Source organism: Sinocyclocheilus grahami, unplaced genomic scaffold (assembly GCF_001515645.1).
Source record: "Sinocyclocheilus grahami isolate Dianchi unplaced genomic scaffold, SAMN03320097.WGS_v1.1 scaffold1965.1, whole genome shotgun sequence".
NCBI lineage: Eukaryota > Metazoa > Chordata > Actinopteri > Cypriniformes > Cyprinidae > Sinocyclocheilus > Sinocyclocheilus grahami.
The window spans coordinates 105,711-113,516 of NW_015507144.1; the positions used below are offsets into that span (position 1 = coordinate 105,711).

At 36.5% G+C, this 7,806-nt stretch overlaps 1 long non-coding RNA gene across 1 annotated transcript; it reads right to left on the minus strand.

Moving 5' to 3' along the window:
* Positions 1 to 253: 253 nt before the first annotated feature.
* On the minus strand, positions 254 to 968 carry LOC107573518 (uncharacterized). Its single transcript, XR_001607516.1, has 4 exons — positions 896 to 968; positions 577 to 605; positions 407 to 481; positions 254 to 286 (listed from the first exon to the last, which is right to left on the minus strand). It is a non-coding gene; the product is annotated as an uncharacterized lncRNA (long non-coding RNA).
* Positions 969 to 7,806: the final 6,838 nt, after the last annotated feature.

The following is a 7,806-nucleotide window of genomic DNA, read 5'->3' on the forward strand; positions in this document are numbered from 1 at the left end:
GATGACAGCGTAAGTCCCTGAATCATCATGATCCTGAAAGAACAGCACAGAGTTTCTCCATCAGTGTTTGAACCACAGCCACATGTTGATAAAGCTTCATTCATCTGAGATTCAGATTCAGAACTACATCAGCAGTGTATAGATGAGAGAAGCTGCTGTGCTTTTCTCTGAATAGGACCGAACAGCAGACAGTGATGAAGAACAAGGGAATGAGCTGCTATCTACTCACTTTGAGTGATTTTACTGGAAGAGAGACTAAATAGTAAGTCACATCATCCGTCTGCTCCTAAACATCAGTGCAAACGTTTAACACACAGAACAGACATATCTCTCACTGTAATGTGTGAAATAATAAAGAAGCTTTTAGCAAATTACATTTTAGAACTGAATGGTTTATTTGACTCACATTGTCTCTCGCAGCAGCAGGAGTGGACATGTTGATCGTCTCATACGTTCCTTTATCTTCATTCTCATCTTTCACCTTCAGACAACAAACAGTTAAAACTGCATGATTCACACTTTATTGAGCTTTAAAGACAGAAATCAAATCTAAATCACTGGCATTACTAAACTCACCACCGGTTCACCAGTCCCTCTTTTATTACCTGAAAACAATGTGCCTCATGAAATATGAATATTTAAGATAAGACACACATGAAAAACACTTCATTTTAACAATGCTAACGATGCTCAGATTTCACAAGAAGCAAGATTTGGTTGAATCTTTAAAATTAATGATAGAAATGATTGTTGTTTGATTTGATAACTGTGAGGAATAATCTTCTGTTTCTCAGAGTCACATAATCCATGTTTCTATGATGCATACAATCTGAACATGAGATCTTACAGTGAGATCTGAACTGTTTTTAATTGTTAGAAAGTCAGTTTTTCTCACCAGCTCTTTTTCTCCAGATCAGCCAGAGAAGAGCAGCAATGAAAGCAGCGAACGCAGCAGCAGAAATCACTGTAGAGAACACTAAAATGTGTTTAATGGGAAAATTAAAGTCAGCGGACACAACATTAAATATCATCTGCAGAATGTTTTGCTTCCCTTTTACCTGACATGATCTGTCATTAACGCTGCAGGAAACAATTGGATAAACCGGCATAACAGTTTTATTCTTGTACATTCACTAAAACAGACAGTTCCGTTAGTTGGTGGAAGAACGTCAACGTACTGCTTATGTTTCAGTGCATGCGGAAGGAATAAACTAGGGGTGTAACAATTAACTTGTTTTCTCGATGCATCGATTACAAACCCTGACGATGCATATGCATCAATCTTGAAACATGATTTTTGAATCATGAATCTTCGATTTCGGACAGTAATCGATTTAAAACGTTAAGAATCTAATGAATAATTGCAAAATTGTATAATTTCTATAGCGCTTCAATGCTTTCAAAATATATACACATTAAATGACTACAAGCAGGAATTAATGGAGACCTTGAACAGTGTTCCACAGGATTCCACTCGCGCTCCGTTCCTCTCTCTGACACATTTTTTGAGCAGCTGATGTGTGATCTCTCCTGAGGACTCATGGCCAGTATTGCTAAAGCGAAGTAGTTTTACTTTTCTGTAGTTTTTCAATGGCTCTCGGTCATACCGACGACATTACCTGAGCAGTCGAAGCAGTGCATTTATTGCATGGACGGAGCAAAAATTTAAGTGTTTAAAGCATATGCACAGTTCCATTGAATGATTTATTTATTTTTTATTTAGGCATTTAGCAGACGCTTTTATGCAAAGCGACTTACAAATGAGGACAATAAAAGCAGTCAAAACTAACAGAAGAGCAACAATATATAAGTGCAAATGACAAGTCTCGGTTAGCCTAACGCAGTACACGTAGCAAGGTGTATATACGTATATATATACAGTATATATATGATAAATGTGTTTTAACAATGTTGTTCAACTGAATGTACAAAGGAAACTGTTAAAATAACCACAGCATTAACAACAACCTTGAAATAAGAGCGCAAGGTTTATCTGATAATCAGATGCGTGAAAGTAGCGTTCGTTGCTTGCAAACAGACATCCGGCGCGTTTTCTTTCAGAATCATCATTTGCTGATAGAGAGGAAAAGTTAAATACTATAGCATTTTATTTTATGAAAATCACGGGAGAGATTTGCTTTATTAAAGTCCCCGAGAATGATTAAAACAGAGTCCGGGTGTTGTTGTTCTGTGTCTGTGATCAGATCAGCAAGTTGTTGTAAAGCCGAGCTCACATGCGCTTGTGGAGGAATGTAGACACTTACGAGAATGAACGAGCAAAACTCCAGCGGCGAATAGAATGGCTTGCAATTAATGAAGAGTACTTCTAGATCTGAACAGCACATCTTCTTTAACACAGTTACATCTGTACACCACCTCTCATTGATGTAAAAGCATGTCATACGATTTCCCCGTTGATTCTTTGTCGCGATCTGCTCTGAACAGCTGAAAGCCCGGGAGACTCAACGCGCTGTCCGGAATGGCGTCTTTCAGCCAGGTTTCCGAATCCGGTCCATGAACTTTCCATTTCATTGACTCTCGCACTACACACTGTTGCACATCACCCCGGACTACATTTCCCATCATGCATTGCACTGATTGCACTCAGCACGAATTGCACACACCTGTTTACACTGATTGCACCCAGCTGTTTCATATCACTCCCTCACTATTTAACACTCACTCTGATCCCTTCCCTCTGCCGAGTATTGTTTCAGTATTTATCTCTCCCCTAGAGATAGCTACCTTACGGAGTCCTTGTCATTACCTTAGCCCTAGTCATTTGCCTTAGCCTTAGCCTTAGCCTTAGCCTTCTCGGTTTCTGATCTTTGCCTGGTTCCCTGGATTCACCCCTTTTGTCTTGCCCCTTTTGATTCTGTCTGCCGATCGTCGACCTGTGCTAGCCCTAGGACTATTCTTGTGTTTTGCCCACCATATACCTGTCTGCCATTATCTGACCCATGCCTGCTGTATGACCACGTCTCTGTCTTCTCCAATAAAAAGCTCTGCGAATGGATCCGCAAGTCTCACGTCTCGTCAGCCCGGTTACAGGTAGAGAGCGGAGATTTGCCAGATGGATGCTTGGCAACGGCATTCTGAATCCGCGCTGTCTGAGCTTCACGAGCGCGCCGGCTCGCTTCCCCCGTCTGCGCGTCCTGAAGCGCTTGATCAGCGCCGCAGCTCCCCCGACAACAATGTCCAGCAAAACATCCGAATAGTCGAAAACCGGTGAAATATCGGGTGGTGTGTACTGCCAAATGTCCAGCAATTCATCTCTGGTGAAACTGATTGCAGAGATATAACTAAAGACAGGACAAACTAATAAAAACAACTGCGGAGCATGCCACGGAGGCAGCCTTCAGCGTCGGCGCCATCTTACATTTAATTTAAGACAATAAACACAATAAACACAATAAATAAATACAATTTATGTATGATACAGTGCTAATTGACATATCATTTATTACAGTATAGAAACTATAAAGTATATTTTCTACCTAATTCTGTGCAGAAAATTTAAATAATTGTTTGTAGTATATAAAACAATCATAAAATTGTCATTAGGAAAACAATATAGATTACAAATGATTGAATATTGTGCAGCAGTTTATTTGATTTTTTTTATAGCACATTTAAAGTAAGATAAGAAAATAATTCGGTTACACTTTACTTGAAGGGGTGTGCATAAGACTGACATGACACCTTCATAATCATGACATGACACATGTCATGAATATGAAGGTTTTTTATGCATGTTTATGACAACTGTCATTAAGTGTCATTCTCTCAGTTATGTAATTTTTAATGCAAAGATGACATTGTTTGAGATGTCTTTGTTATGGGCTATGGTTAGGGGTAAGGGTAGGGGTAGGGTTAGGTTAGGGTTAGGTCAAATAATGTCATATTTCCATTAAAAATGACATAACTGAGCGAATGACACTTAATGACAGTTGTCATAAACATGCATAAAACCTCCTTCATATTCATGACATGTGTCATGTCATGATTATGAAGGTGTCATGTCAGTCTTATGCACACCCCTTCAAGTAAAGTGTTACCAATAATTCCATGTAAAAAAAAAAAATATATATATTGTAATAATTCCTTGTAAAAACAAAACTATGAAACTATGAACTATGAAATGATGGCTACCCCCCTGGTGTGACAAAATGTTAGCCTATATAATACTTTTACTCTTTTTTTTTTCTTTTTTTTTTTTAATCTTGGCTTACATAAATTTCTACATATGCCATGTCATGCCATAGCATCATTAAACTAGCATCTAACAATGCACAAAAGTGGGTTTTTTCCTGTAACCTATGGTTCTCGAACCATAAAGGCTGTTGTGTAATTTGCGCCCTGACTAAGCATTTAAAGAATTTAGGGGAAGCATTTAAATAATCCTGTGAATGCACATAAAGAATGCAGAATCGAATCCTTAATTTAATCAAATCAAATTGAAGCTTTCTTAATTTGCAAAAATCATTCTTGAATCGAATCAAAAACCTATGAACCGTGAATCTAATCGATTCGCTGTCTACCCAAAGATTCACAGCCCTAGAATAAACCCATCCGTAACATCTCTGCCCATTGTCTCTGCACGCTTCAACTCTCAATGCACTGCACAAATGTTAATGTAACATGCAATGAAATGTTTTGGTGGTTTGATAGTCTCGCAGTACGCTGCGGATTTATATGTAAAGTATCCATTGAAATTATTTGAATATATTTTGTTACTTTTCATTAAGGTAACATCTCTGAATTTATTTGACATTTTAACTTTTAGTGTAACTTTGAGGGCTGGTCAGGATAATTGTAATAATTTGTTTAATAATTCATAATATTTTTACAGCCCAAAAGGCTGCAGTCCACATTTCCAAGTGCAACATTGTCATTGTCCATGCAGGACATTAAAGAACTATTAATGGAAAAAGTGTGTTGGTACAGGTGCATTGGAGTGTACTGGGAATATACTAAAGTAATAAACCTTCTGATCAAGTTCATGAATTTCTTTCACCATTTCAATTCCATGACTATATGTTGTGTACATATGTTTACTTTTGTAACTACTTTCTATATGTGACCCTGGAGCACGAAACCAGTCATAAAGGTCATTTTTTTTTAGTTTTATACTGAAAATGTATCTGAAAGCGGAATAAATAATCTTTCCATTTATGTATGGTTTGTTAGGATAGGACAATATTTGGCCGAGATACAGCTATTTGAAAATCTCAAAAAAATCTAAATATTGAGAAAATTGCCTTTAAAGTTGTCCAAATTAAGTTCTTAGCAGTGCTTATTACTAATCAAAATTAAGTTATTAGTTTTATACTGAAAATGTATCTGAAAGCAGAATAAATAATCTTTCCATTTATGTATGGTTTGTTAGGATATGACAATATTTGGCTGAGATACAGCTATTTGAAAATCTCAAAAAAATCTAAATATTGAGAAAATTGCCTTTAAAGTTGTCCAAATTAAGTTCTTAGCAGTGCTTATTACTAATCAAAATTAAGTTATATATATATATTTTTTTTATTCATGGTAGGAAATTTACAAAATATCTTCATGGAACATAATCTTTACTTAATATCCTAATGATTTTTGGCATAAAAGAAAAATAATTTTGATCCATACAATGTATTTTTGGCTATTGCTACAAAGATCCCTCAGCGACTTAACTGTTTTACGTTTTTTTTTTTGGTCCAGGGTCACATATGTATTTAAAGCTGCTTTGCAACCATGCTAAATTGTGAAAAGCACTATTTGAAGTGTGGTTAAATTATTGAAAAGGTAAAGTTCATAACGATACAAAGTACTGCATCATTATGAATTATGATTATAATTAATTACAACTCAAAACATTTATTTTCACCTATACTATTTTTATACTCAACAAGTAGAACTCTAATACAGTGTATTGTGTTGTACATTTAATCATAACAGGTCAACAGAGCAAATCACTTTAAGGAGTTACATTATAATGTGCAAATTCACACACAGCGTATCTTTAATTTGGCCAGAATTGCAGGGTGCCTGTCTTGAGATTCAAGAAGGTTTAGAAAAAAAATATGAAATGAGTGTAATGCTATTATAGATTACAGAGGGGTTTTATAATTAAATGCATCTGAAAGTTCATCTAAAATTACCCCGCAGGGTCTAGCTAGACTCCCACCAGGGAATTTTGGCCATTTCCACCACTGATCATCAGTACCATCATCAATGGCTAAAGAGCAGCAGCTGCATCATGTACCTGTAGAAGTGTCTGGTGTGTGTGAATTTGAGGGATCCTGAGAGTTTGTGACTGGTGTCGTCGTTTGAGCTTGATCTGTAGAGAATGAATGTTAGTTCAGATTCATCATACTGTAGAACAGGGGTCCTCTGAGAAATCATCTTCTATACTGTATTTTACTGTACTACAAGTCACGTTTTTATCATCTGAAACATGCTACGATTTATTCCAAACACGCACTAACGTCAAATAAGCAAAACACAGACACTTCAAATTGTGCGCTTCAATGTTTCTAGATATATTTCCCATGTCTGTGTGACAGTAGGCCGTTCGCTGAAAGTTTTGATTCATTTTAGTGACTCATTTTAGGAAGTTGTTCACAGCAAAAGCATTTTGTTTATTTTCTTGTACTGTAGAAAACTAGGAGGTTTTGCTGTTTTTTTTTTTTTGCGGGATCACAAATAAAAATAGACCCTTTATCGTTTGAATGAAGTCTTTCCTCTTATCTGATGGAGTATTTTTGTTTCTACTTATCGCGCATATCTATATCTAGCACAATATAGTTTCTAGCACAATATAATTTCTAGCACAATATAGTTTCTAGCAATACGCAGTCAGCGCGAGCATTCGTGGCGTTTTTCCAAACACATTATTTGCGTATGTGAATTGATGCTGTTTTAAGTAGATATTGGGACACTAGAGAAGAACAAAGCCTTCTTTAATAATAGTTCAGAAACCAAATGTTACGTGAATGACATTATAATTTACTTTTATTTTATACTCATATTTGTCATTTTTGTTCTGTAAAATATGGAATAGTGTAAATATGTGGACCGTTTCCACCAATAAAACAAGCATATTGTGTTCAACACACACAGCCACATTCACTTTAGCCTTAAACACTGTTTTAATTTGAGGATCCTTGAAAACATTTGGTTTTCCAGAAAGTGTGAAAAGCCCAGTCGTAGAATATGACAATCATATTTTAACTTGGATCATAACATTACATGAAACGTTTTGCTGTCAAGTTTCTATTCCAGCAGCACTTCTTGACTGTTACATTAGTTCATTAGTGTGCAGCAGTGCTTTGAGTTTCTCTTCTGTCAGACTGAACCAAGCTTGTGTTCCTCAGTTTGTTCTGCTTCAATAATACTAACAGTCCTTAATATTACTGACATTATGAGGGTCTGAAACTGATTAATGAGCTTGTTTTCTCACCTGAACTCTTGACAGTATAAGTGACTGAGGTCTTGACTTGATCTCTCTGAGTAACATTGCATCTCCACTCTCTGTTGTGATCTTCATTCAGGAGTGTTGTAGTCAGAGAGCTGTTACAGTGTCCTGGAGCTGATATCTGATATCTGGAGTCTGATCTCGTCAGTTTAACACCAGCCTGATTCACCCAATGGAGAAGTGAGATCAGCTCGGGTCTCTAGACATAAAATCATGAAATTATATCAAATTGGTTTGTTACTGAAAAGGTTTCCACTATCAATGACTTCCTATGATTGTTTTCATACTGAGAGCAATAATACCCATAATGCCACAGTCGGTCAAACTTGCTGTCCCTAAAC